Below are 13693 nucleotides of genomic sequence, written 5' to 3' on the forward strand. Positions count from 1 at the left end.
GGTGGGTGGCGGCAACGCGTCTCGTTGGCGCGTCGGGTGTGCGCCGCACGCGGGTGCCCCAGATGGAGACAGGAGGACGCCCCCGAGGGGGCCTCACCCTAGACAGGGCCCCGGCGCCCGCGTGCTGGCCGACGCCTGCGCTGACCTGCTGGAACGCATGGGGTGGCTGTTCGTCGCCTACCTCTACGAGGACGCCGAAGGTGGGCCGCTGTTCCACCGCGCAGATTTGTTTTTATTGCGGATACGTCGCATTCTATATAAATGCAAAAAAATATATATGCCCTCCGAAGAGTGCCTAAAACAGATAGGCTACTTTTTGTATGCGTTATAGTGAAATGCACAGAGGCCTATATGCACGGAGAAAAAGTAACAGACAGGTTACAGTATATGTCTGTTCATGGGTATAAGTCACCGTTGCGACCAGTTAAACGAGGCGCGCCACAGGGTTCTATACTGGGCCCCTCTTTTTATTATTGACATAAATGATATCGTCACGTGCCAGAAACTTCCTCTATAGTCATGTATGCACTGTAAACCACTTGCACCCTTAAGGGGATTTCAAGCAAGCAAAACACCCTTTCGCCTAACCAAAATTTGCAAAATTAGGGTGTAAGGGTGCTTTCTTTCCTCAAAACAGCCTTAGGGGTATAATGCTTTAACTAACACCCTTTAGGAGTTAAGGGTGTTATGTGTTATCGAAACAACCATGGCCCATACCACAGCGTGCCAGGTGATAACTGGGACTCGCTGATTAAAATGTCGTTGGATCTTCCGCGAGTTTAGATTAAAAGATGTGTCTCTTTTAGGGCTATCTACAAGCGTACCATAAACTTACGCCTACTCTCCTAATGTTTAATGTTCATTTATACGTAACAGAAATATCTCCACGGCACTGAACGGCGGCTTAGGATACTATGGCTTATATACCAGATGGTCAGTGTAAGGCTGTGTAGCACGAGCGCTCCGTCTATGTGGTATTTTACAATACGCTGTGTTGTGTGTGCTGTGTGGCGCGTGCGTACACCTTCTATGCTGATGTCATCTATAATTGCATGTTCCCTGACTGGTAGATTTTTTTTCACATTTTCAGTGATAAGGGTTTAGGCCACTGGAAACACCCTATGGTATGGGTGTTTGATACGTGAAAAACCCTTTTGCTAGGGTCTAAGGGTGTTCGTTATAGACACGGCAAAACCCCCTTAAGGGTGTAAAGTGGTTTACTGTGTGCGGATGATACGGGCTTGTTTTTTTCTGGCAGCGTTTAAGAGATCTAGAGAGGAAGTGAACGAGTGCTTGGCCTCTCTGTCATACTGGCTAGATTCGAACCAACTACAACAGAACGTCAGTAATAGTAAACTTATTCTATTTAAGAGCGAAAATAAGTGTCATGATTATAACATTTCTGTCCGGCTTAAAGTAACGAGATCCAGCTTGTCCTTTGTTTAAATTTTTAGGTGTGCTTTTTATGAGAACCTGAGCTGGACGCAGCTAATGAACAAAGTACATGCGCATGTGTCTAGAGCGGTTTCTGTTTTACACAAACTTAGGTCTCTAGTTCCACACTGGCTGACGCTCCAGCTATATTACTCGTTAGTCCATTCACATCTACATTGCTGTCTTTAATTTGGGGTACGACTTCAAAAACTAACCTACATAGGCTATTAGCATAGCCCGTTATTAGTTTGCAAAAGAGGGTGTACGCTGCATAGAAAACCTGCAACTATGGAACACACTCCTCCGTTTTTTTTTTTTTTGAGAAACTTAACTTACTGTCCACCAACTATACAACCTTAAGCTCACCATATATATCGGCAGAAAATTGTAAACAACGTGGACAGTTATATGGTAAACTTGTTGGCTAGTTGGGCGGATGTGTTGCTCTGTGCAGCAGCACTGACTACTTCATTTGCATTTTTCGGTGTAACTCCATTGCGAATTGCGTAATAAGTGTACGCTTAAAACCAATGCGAAGCGCTGTGCCACATTTGATCCTCAACTGCATGGCGATAGCTGTCTCTATGGTTCGGTCAACATGGCCGACTTAGAGATAAAACACCAATCACAGGATGTGCCACAATTATCCTAGCCATAGGCGTGTGCAAGGAGGGGGGGGCGCCTCCAGATCATCTAAAGTATTTAATATAAAGGAGGGCGCCAATACTGCTCCCTAACTTTACAAAGTCGCACCTTTCACCTCATTTTTTAATGCGCAGGTTATGGCTAGCATAGGCGTGCGCAGGGGGGGGGGGGCAAGGGGGCGAGAATGGGGGGGCGCAAAGTCAGCCCTATACATTGTAGGGGGGGGGCGAGAAGAGGGGCGCAAAAGCAGCCGCATACATTGACATAATATGGAGGGGGGGCGCTGCGACGAACCTTCGCCCCCCTTGAAGGGGAACCTGCGCACGCTTATGATGGCTAGCATGATTTTTGACAATAATGGCGACCAAGGACCTCTGATGTTGGATTCAAAGATCTGTTTACTTCCCACCTTTATAATCCGGCAAGCCGGGAACCAATGGCCGGCCTTCGTAAGAAGCACGACATCGCTTCAGGTTCAACTTTACGCCCATTGCGGACCTCGTTTTCTATCAGACTTGACCAAGGGGGGGGAGGGGCTGAAACTTGGCCCCCCCCCCTAATGGAGAACCCTGCGCACGCCTATTATCCTAGCTATGGCTTTCTTTTAGCAGCGAAGCTCTTTAAGATACCCGTAATTTGTGCGGCCTCTCAGAAAACTATGATCATCATGAACGGGTATGTGCCACAGAAATTGAGTAGACCCCACTACTGACCATTGGTTCACTGAGAGAGAGAGAGAAAGGTAAAGAAAGAAAGAGAGAGAGAGAGAAAAATTCAGAGATTTAATGGATATACAGACATAAAAAGATAGAAAGACAAAGAAAAGATACAGAAAGAGAAAGAAAGAGAAACAGAAAGAGAGAGAAAGAGCTGAGAGAGATAGAAAAAAATAGAACAATCAATACAGAAATAAGGATAAAGAAATAGAAAAAAGCAAAGATAAAGAAAGGGAAGAAAAGATAAATAAAAATAAATATAAAAAGAGCTAGAAAGAGAAAGAAATAGAAGGAAACAGAAAATAAGGTACAAGAAACAAAGAGAAAGAAAGACAAGGAATAAAGAAAAAATAATGCGAAACAAATAAGGTCACCCAGCTGCGCTCTTCCTTCAGGCTTGGCACGACTAATGCGAAGCTGCCATACTAGGCAACGGGAAGGAAACGGCGACTGCGAGAAGGGCCCCCAAGAGATAGAAGCCCTACGCCAACTACGACGTGCCCGTAGATCTATGAGAGGTGCGAACGCTCGGTTCTGTACTTTGGACATCCGCGTCGTGACTAACCTATAGCTAAAACCTAGCAACAACCTAGAGGCAACCAGATGAGACTTCAATTGCTGTTTCAAGCCTTGTGCGACTTAGTGCAAGCTTCGCCATTTTTTTTTCGGCCCAGCTACTGCAGGTGCTTTCATAGCCTTCATAGCAGGGGACATATTGCCATTAGCCTTGTTTGGTGCGATAATGCCATGGTCTTTTGGGACTTGTGTATATAAAGAAAATCTGTTTGTTGTGTCCAAGTGAACATCCGTCGCGCCGTACTTCCCGGATAAAAATGCGCACCTGACAGCATGCCGATAAATGTGCACGTTAAACAATTACCTTCTGCGTTCAGCGCTTGCAGTAAGTGTCATAAAAACGCTGAAGAAGAAGAAAGGCAACTTGCGGGCAATATGATTTACCCTATTCCTAACGTTTGTACAATTTAGTAAGCACACATTATTCTGGGCCAATCCTCACAGAGGGTTTGAGCCACCTTTGAGTGGATAAAACGCGCTCTTTTGGGGCGCTCATCTAGCTCTCGGTGTGACTTTGCTGCGTGTTTTTGTGAGGCCTGGAGTGTTTCGTAAATTGGAGTAGTCTTCGATTTCTTCATACACCGAGGAAATATGCCTGTTTAAAATGCGCGATTTGTCGCATATGTAAGAGGTTCAGTAGTAAAGTGGACCACTAGTTTCAAGTCACGGGAGTTTTTTTTTTTTGCCTAGACTAGGACTTTGTCTTAAGGTTATTAACTGCTGAAAGCTCAAGTGCAAGAGACAGAAGCGGTGAAAATAAAGAGTGCTCAATACGGCGTCATATGTAACTTGCTGGCGGTTGAATCTTTCCTTCAACTTGATGAAATGTATTGACAGTACGTGAAGGTTCACTATAGGTTCACTATAATTGTTAATAATTTCTTTTACCAAATTATTTTTAAGATTAATTGAGAACGTCATTGCGAAGTTGTAATTGCTTCTTTAATATTATTTTTCGTTTTAACAAACTCCATCCCGTAAAATGTTTAGCAATTTTCAGCAAATTATTCAATGTGTTATTGTGCTTTGGTTTTTTTTTTCTTCTTTTATATAGGTTATGTTCCTTTACACATGTTTTACAAGAAGGCCTTCGACAACACAGACTGCACGGTGACCAGCAACGCTTAAGTAAAAAAAACCTGTTTCCTGTCGAAGGTAAGGGATCATTTGCATACAAGGAAGTTTTAAAGGTGCCGGTGAAGCCTGATAGTGGTTAAAGAGGCCTTGTTTGCCTTGCGCACAAATTCGTTTTCCCAGTTCGGATTACAAAAGTGCGCAGTAATGCTTTTCTCGGAATATTTAGTCGCTATGCGGTGTTCAGTTTCTGACACATTTCAGGACGGCAGCACAATCTTCTATTTCGTTAGAAGGGATTCCCTTGATTTTTAGATTGCTTTCTGCATTTCTGATTATTAACATTAGCAATTTTTGCACCCGAAGTTGACCCTGAAATCTTGAGGAGGCCGTTGTGGTGGACTTAGGTTTAATTTTGGCGAAATCGGGTAATATAATTCGCGCCTAAATCTCATTATTTGAGCGCAGCCCACCCTGCCTATACGAGAAAGATGGCCAGCGCTAGCGCTGCAATCTTGACAGCATAACGGCTGGGCGGTTCTACAGCAGTAAAAGTCATGAGATAAAGCCGCGGCGGCTGCATTTTCGACGGAGGCGAAAATGTTTGAGGCTCGTGTACTTAGATTTAGGTGCACGTTAAAGAACCCCAGGTGATCGAAATTACCGGAGCCCTCCACTACGGTGTCTCTCATAATCATATCGGGGTTTTGGGACGTTAAGCCCCATGTATCATTAGGTCATTATATAAAGTCACGCCTGTGGACAATCATTAAACGTTGTCATGTTTCATACGCAAAAATCAGTTCAGTGGCAGCTGAGTGCTTATGACAATGGCTGTCGGTGAAAGTATGAGACGGTCATTACGCACTTTTTCAATTATTTGCAAATAAAATCCTACGTACATTGTCCAAGCTTTAGAACGTGACACGTGGCCTAACCATTCTAACGACGCTTGGCGCTGCAGGCCTCGAGCGACTCCAGGAGCTCGAGAGAGAGGACGACATGTCCGAGCGCAAGCTGCTCGCCTTCGACCTGTCCGCGGACGACGTCTGGTCAGAGGTGGTCCAATCGGGCTACCGCAACATCATCATCGATGTGGACGAGAACCGCATCGAGGACGTCTTGATGCAGGTGCGTAGATGCCAGAACAACTCTTGTTCATGATAGGAGGCGTTCTTGTCGTTGTGGAGGTAGCTGCTAGAGATATGCTCAATCAGCTGAGAAGCAACTTGAAGTGCATGCCGATTGTATGGAGCGCAAAAAGGAGCAAGGGTGGGATAAAAAAACAGCTACGACACCTACAGCTACAGCTCCAGAAACAGAAACAGCTACAGTTTGATTTGATGTACGTTGGATGACAACAAGGTCGAACAATTCTTTAACGGCCGCGCTGTCAGAGCGCCTTCCAAGAGAGAGAGAGAGAGAGTTGAATTCTGTAGGCTTAGGAGGGTGTGCACGTCATGAATACGCAAGTCTAGTGGAGTTTAAATGGGCGATAAATATGAAGGTTAATTTCACTTATAGACCATTTAATTTCTGAGTCGTGTAATCACAATGGCAACTTTCATACTGTGAGCTAAGCAAAGAGAAGTAGCGAAACCAAACGATCGGCTTGAAGCTCTGTCGCTAGCTGCACGACATTTAAGCTCATACTTTTAGTGGCACTAGCAATGAGAGACACTGTCGTTTCTACTCCAAGCACTTCCGGTCGAGCACTTACTTCCGGTTTCCCGAATATTCAGAAAATTTCTTTCAAGAGATCGCCAGGCCTGCGCAGAACACGCAGCACAATCACAGCGAGCGCTGGAAGAGCGGCTTTTCCAGAGCCCGTTGTAACGACTCTCTTGGGGCAACTAATACAAGTACACATGCAAGGTACCCACTACGCCGTAAACCACCGTAAATATCGTCGAGTAGGGGAGCACCCACTATGCCATTTTTCGTCATTCTGCGGATGAGCGAGGTACCCGTGCTACACATCTGTAAGTCATTATGGGCACTTCGTGCTGTGGCTGATGACGATGAAGAATTATGGCTGAGCCTTTTATAATGGATTGGAAGCATTTAACGACCTGGTCGTTACGCAATTTGCATTGTGTGACGCCTGGTAACAGAATACACTACAGTAAAAATAGAGTACAAATAACGTCCCATGTACCTTCCATGGCTTCATGGTATGTTGCCGTGGCGGCGGCATTTTCGATGGAGGCGAAAATGCTTGAGGCCCGTGTACTTAGGTTTACGCGCACGTTAAAGAACCCCAGGTGGTCGAAATTTCCGAAGCCCTCCACTACGGCGTCCCTCATAATCATATCGTGGTTTACGGACGTTAAACCCCAATAATTATATATTAATATTCATTGTCTGTCGATTTCTTCAATTTTTGTTCAACTAAGCATCCAACACAGTTTATAACTTGCGAGTGGTCTTTCTCGCTCTCGATAAGGAACACTGATACGAACAAGTGATCCGGTCTTGTACAATAGTATATTTCTGATGGTGTGCTTCTGGTAAGCCAGAAGCTCCCGCCCATCCTTATCGTCCACGCCCAAGAAAAAATACTGTAAGGGTGAGATACTAATTGAGAGTATTATATGCCAGTCTGGTGAGAGTGTGCAAAAAGTGTGTATTTAATTACATAATAAGTAAAAGTCGCCACCGTTTTTATGAGTACTGTGGCTGGTTTCTCTTTGCATCATAATCCGCAATGTTCTAAGGCACCGTTTCCACTTCTTCGCAGGCGCTCGAGGCTGGCTTGGTGACGGAGTTGCATAGTTACCTGCTCGTGTCGTTGGTAAGAGAAGGAGCGATGGCTTGAACTTTGGCTATTGGGTACTAGCTATCCCTTCGAAATTAATAAATAATAATAAAATATTATTAAATAATAATAAATTAGTACATTAATTCGGTCATAAATAAATTTTGATTCAAAAGTGTGACACACATATTTTTTTTGAACTACCGTGTTCATGCGCATTTCAAATATTACAGACCATTTGGTTACATTCAAAATAATTTATTCTTACCTGAAAGGATGAAATACTTTAATTTTAAAAAAACTTCATCCAGTATTCCAGGGAATCACTTACATCCATGGCAGCTTCAAGCCCCCAACACCTGGACACTTTCACGAGCTCACACATCGTATGGCGAACCTCCTGATCTATTGTTTCTCGTTACGCCTTACCGAACCTCAGTTCAAGGTTGACAACTGCTCCACACGACTGACGCATTCACTAATAGCTGCCGTACGCTTAACCCTGAAACAGGAATCGCAGAAAAACGTTGAACACGAAGTCACTGCGAACACTGCAGTGATATCATACTTTAAGGTTCTCTCGAGACCTTATTTGAAGGCTAATCCCTAGTTCCAAATACAACACCCCCCCCCCCCCCCCCTTCAAGCCGCGCGACCAAAAATACTTTGAAACATATATTTGAGAATCTACAAAGCAAAGAGGCTCGATACTTTGTTATTTGTATCTATTTCAATTTTTATTCGCGAGTCTTTAAGGCCATTGATTGCGATTTATGTGTGCTGTTCCCAGTTACGGCTAGTCTAGCTGTTCAAGACTTTTTATATACGTAGATACGGCAATTCCTGTTTTCTAGTTCCGTCATATGATCAAGGTGGTCCTAAGGGGCTCAAAACCTTTCGTGCTATTCATTATGGCCTTTCATGTAACGTCCATAATTTATTTCTGTAAATGAAAGAAGAAAGTTCCCTTTCTTTTGACCTGAACATGCTACTAGAAAACTAAAAAAAAAAAAAAAGATTGTCGCCACTGGGAAGCAAACCCGCAACCTCCGCGTTACGCCTGCTACACTCTTCCAAGTGAGAAACCGTAATGCCCTCCACGGCACACTTTGAGTAAGCGTTTCTCGGAACAGTTATAGGAAACCCTTCGTGTGAATGGTTATGCTTTGCGCACTGGCTGACTTCAGTTTCGTAATAGTGCAACAATCCTGTAGTGTTACTAATTGAGCTGGCAATTATTACAATTTAGTTAGTACAACAGTGCATTGGCAATTATTACACAATTTAATACTCGCCACTACTGTAAATCTTGGAGAGAAAACTCACTCCTTCGCCTCGATTCCACTGTCTTTTAGTTATCAGGCATAAACATTACTATAAAAGAGCAGCTGTTGGTTATGTAGAAGCATGTAGAAGATATATTGAAGTAGATTATGCAAATTATATTACTGGGCACTCGCAGGAATTGTCGGTAACACTCTTCGCACTTCCTCTCGAAAATTGGTATGAAGTTTCTTTTTTTTATTATTTCGAATGCCTGTCTTAGGCACAGTACTACGTGATGTCATAAACACAAACAAATTTGCTTCATATATGAAGTCTAACAGTTAGCTGTAGAACTGTCTCTAAATCCAGTGATCAAAGTCGGGTGGTTGGCCAAGCCTGAGGCCTGTTGCACGGCGGTGGCGAAGAAGGCTTAAATGCAGGCCTGCACAAGGCCACAGCAAGTGTGTCGCAGTCACATTGCAGATTCATTATGAACGCATGCGCGGTACTGATGCTCGTCGCAGGACGCCCACGTGCCGGGCAGCCGACCTGCCCTTCGGCAGGCGATGGCCGAAGCTCGGGTGTACAGCTTCCGCATGCTGGAGCTAGACAACGACGACTTCATCCTGCTGGGCCGCAGACTGGTGCGCTATCATCCGGATCTCACTGCCGGCGGGAGAGAGAAACAGGTGAGGGGACAGCTACTGAGACGAAAGTCTTTGCTTAGCCGAAAAAGTGTTCAGGTTTAAAGACGCTAACCTGCCTCTTATTTACGCAGAAGTTTAACAAGCTTGACTTTCTTGAGTTCAGATGGACAGAGACAAGCGACGTTCTCCTTCACCTATTGGATAGATAGATAGATAGATAGATAGATAGATAGATAGATAGATAGATAGATAGATAGATAGATAGATAGATAGATAGATAGATAGATAGATAGATAGATAGATAGATAGATAGATAGATAGATAGATAGATAGATAGATAGATAGATAGATAGATAGATAGATAGATAGATAGATAGATAGATAGATAGATAGATCTTATTCGGATAAAGGTTCATTGTTCAAACCGTCGTCGGCAGCGGTTTCATGCAGCCCTTGCGCCAGGAAGCATAGAGGTTTGATAAGAGATGTTGCGTAGAATAACGCAAGTTATTCCGATCTTCTTGGGTCGAGTGATTGCAGACGCAGTTGGCGCTGGTGCACGACGCCATTCATGTGTTTGCGGCTGCGCTTCACAACCTGTCCATATCCGGGGGCAGCCTGGAACCCAACCCTGTGGAGTGTGACACCGCCACGTTTCTTAAGGATGGCCAGGAGATTCTGGATGCCCTGAAGAGCGTCAGTATCTTTTCATCCTTATATCTTATTGCTATTGTCTGTTTGAGTTGAGATAAGTACACTGGGAATTAAGAAAGGTAACGAAGGGGCTCGATTGATGTTCACCACAATTATAATGAAACCAACCGGCAATGGAAACCAAAAGCAGCATAGAAGCTGGAAACATAGAAGCGTGTGGCTGGGCTAGCTGGTGGTCCATTTTGAAGAAGCTGCGCAGCAGCAGACAGTGGGCAAAAAAGGAGGGAACTAGGACAAGCAGTTGTCCTTGTTTTTTCTGCTTTTTTGTCCCTTGTACGCTGCTGCCGTGTTTCTTGATAAAGCATGGAACTTTACTAACAAGAGGGCTCTGTGGCCACCTTTATGCAGTTTCTAAGGAAACCCAATCTGCAAAAAAAACGTTTCTGTACGTCGTATATCCACGTGGTTACTCCAAAAAAAGCTACGTCCGCTTAATGCGTAATGCTTTCAACTCGCAAAGCTCACAAACCACGTCACTGAAGTCTCCTCACCGTAGAGTTCCGTTCGAATTCGCAGGCTAGCTACGAAGGATTCACGGGGGAAATCCAATTTCGACGAAGAACGGGAACGGGAGGTGGATGACCTGCGGCTCTTTGAGTGGCACCGAGGACGCAGCGAACAGGTGAGCCGCTTTCGATTCACCTGTTGCACCCAGGAATGCACTATGTTTGAACGATTTCGAGATTTATTTGTGCAGTGAACTTTTGCCGATAACTTCCAATGCAGGAAAAAAAAGAGAAAAGCTAGTGCGTGAGCATCTCTGCGTTGCTTCCTACGAACGGAACCGAGTTTTCTTTATGTGCAAAAAAAAAAAAACAACAGCTGCCCATTCGGGCATATAGCCAGATTGTCTTAGAACTTCAGGTAAACATTCCACGCATACTTAGTTAAGAAAGTCAAATATCTTACTGACCTATTGCGCAATGCGCTTTTGTAAGACTGTTATGTGTATGCTAGTTGGTTTCATCCCATTTGCACCTCGTATTTCGACCCAACTTATTCATGTCCACGTTTAGTGTCGGCTGTATCATGCGGCGTGTCTCGCCTTAATTTGCGTAATCTCAGCATTTTATATGTGAATTCGAATTGCACATCTAACGCCATTACAGGCAATGTAATACGACAAAATACCTCGCGCTATGATCGTGACATCTTTCAGTTCTTTGATTCCAGTCCTTAAATAACTTTCTTTGGCTGATTCTTCGGATTTCATATTCTGTATTCATTTTCCTGTTTTTTTTTTGTGTAGCAATAGTGGACCACTATAAGAGCTAGAGCGTTTAGTGGCAACTGTAAGAAATTAATTAATTAATTAGTCGTGCGAATATTCTACATTGCAAGGCCTTCAACAGAATGTAAGGTCAGTGATTATTGCAATGTAGTCTACTTCTATGACATGACCGCTTATGTTTATAATGAGAAATCAACATGAGCAGCTTTGACAGTGAACAATTATAGCTTTGGGCTGAAGAACTTTCACTATCCAGGTGGCGACGTGGAGTGCGGAAAAGGGCCTCGACTTCGTGCACGATCCGTACGACGACGACGGAGTGCGGGAGGAGAAGGCATTGATGACTCCATCGATGAGAACTCGCTCGAGAACCGGACAATCATCATCACCACCATTCTGGTAAATCAACTCTCGGCGCAATAAATGTAGGGGCTTAAGTCATACATCGTAACAGTAGGCGTGCACGCACATGTGAGACAGTGGAGAGCCCTCCCCTAATCATTTAAAGAGGGCGCCAAGTCTCATCGTGGCAAACAGCGCGATTAACACGGACGAAGACGAGAAGTGGACACGGCGCAGCGCTGACTTTCAACTGAATTCGCGCTGTGCCTTGTCCACTTCTCGTCTTCATTCGTGTTACTCGCGCTGTTAGCCACGAGTAATCTGTGCCAACACGCCCAGTATTGCATCCTACTTTACCTCCCCTCTAATGAAGAACGCTGAGCAAGCCTATGATCGTAAAGTTTTAAGCCATACGAGGGTATCGTTAAAATTTTAGTCATTCTCTTATCGATATTGCTTGCTGCTTAGTAACCTTTGTGTTCTGGTATGCGCCTGTTGTGTCACGACATGTCGAAGTGCTGCCGCCACGACCGGAAACATAATCCACTGTCTCGTGTTCCGCTAGCATAGGGGATGCATGGTGTTTCAGTTTACTCTAGGAGGGGGGTACAGCTGTATGGAGCATCAGGTAGAGAGGTTGGAAGCACGAGCCGCTTATATCTGGGAGTGCAGTAGCTAGAAGAATAGTAGGGACGTCAATCGGGCGCGCGTCGTTAAAATAAAGGTGTTATAGGTTAAAAGATCGCAACAAAAGAAAGGAGAGAGGGAAATACAGGAAACATCAGTACCGCGGACACACAGGACTGCCCCTATCGCGTGCAATTGGTCGCTTAGCCCTGTCAGTTTCACTAGGTGAAGCAAGGCCCCAATTGCCTTATAAGCCTGCCTTCCGAACACGGTGCCGTGTTTTAAGAATATTTCTCTCGAAAATGGCATTCGGTTTTTCTTGTTCAGCCATGCCTGAAGAATCGCGCTCTCGAAATTGCACCGATGACAAATATCACGATGCGTGTGCCACTGTCTCTTCAGGCTTGCACGTGTGACATTTGGACGAGTCCGTTATTTCAACAAGAAATTGGTAGGCCGCCCTTAACCGCAGGCGGTACAGTACAGTTTCATAACTTCGGCAAACCTGCTTTATCGTAAAAACAGGGACCAACACAACACGATGGTGTTTTCTCATGTCGAGAATTTAGCGTTAAATGGATATAAAGCCTAAGGAAACATGTCAAAGCACTCGTGCAGCCGTGTTGTGTGCATTCGCTTCGTTTTCGTCTCGTTTTGAGTGCTAAATTTTGACAAGTTGTTTTACATTACTTCAATGAACGCTGTGTAGGCTAAGGATATAAGTGTGAGAATTAGTCCGGAAAAAATGACGCGGGTGGACTAACGCACAGGAAAATGTACAGTTTCGCCGCAGATCAGAAGCAATGAATACTGTGGCAATAAATTGGAATGTTATACGTAGTAAGGCTAGCAGATCACGCCTTTAGCATTCAACTTGGCGTAGCTCAACAAAATACTGGCGTTAGAAAACGCAGCCGCTGCTGCGAGCGAAGCGACCTTCGTGCTGTCTATCGCTTCGACTCAAACTCAGCGGTGAGAGGACAGCACGTACAAAGGTATGAGCCATGCGCTAATTCCTGTCAAGATAGAGCATGCGAGACTGCGCCCGGTTTCTCAAAGTACGTAGTTCCTTCCGGAGCCACGCAGCCCCCTTCCGGGACACCCTTATGGGACTTGAGTGCGACGGAAGACGGCCGGTGCGTTTCCTTAAGCCGCGATCGTCAGCTGCCCTCGCATGCTTTCACCCGCACGCGAAGGATACGATGCGCAGGGAAATTTTTTCGCCCTTGGAATTCATACAGAACTTCGCGGCGACACCGTCGGCAATAATGCGCCTAGGGTGCGCATATAACTGGCAACAAAACAATTAAAAATGAATGGCGAAATGCAAACATGCGCGGGAGGTTGAAGAAGAGCAGTAATTCGCTTTAACTGCTGCTCATGTTCGTCGACCGTTTTGTGAACAGTACGAAAACTGTTTAAGGGCTTAATTACTTAGAGAATGTGTTACGCATTACCATCACGTATACTTGATAATATGCTCACTCTAACATATAGTTAAATATGTTGCTCGAAAATTTGCTGATAACACAAAATAAAGACACGCGCTTTACGTTCACAACTGTAGAGATGTCGTAATCTCGCACTCAGCACAATTAAATCTTACAGCAAGGTCATTCCCCAGTAGGCATTTTGTCGAAACCGTGGCAATTCCTAGAAGTAT

The 13693-nt window shown here is 44.6% G+C and overlaps 1 pseudogene; it reads left to right on the plus strand.

Moving 5' to 3' along the window:
* Positions 1–13693, plus strand: part of LOC119397249 (glutamate receptor ionotropic, kainate 2-like) — a 32936-nt pseudogene that overhangs the window by 3924 nt on the left and 15319 nt on the right.

This window comes from Rhipicephalus sanguineus, chromosome 6 (assembly GCF_013339695.2).
Source record: "Rhipicephalus sanguineus isolate Rsan-2018 chromosome 6, BIME_Rsan_1.4, whole genome shotgun sequence".
Lineage (NCBI taxonomy): Eukaryota > Metazoa > Arthropoda > Arachnida > Ixodida > Ixodidae > Rhipicephalus > Rhipicephalus sanguineus.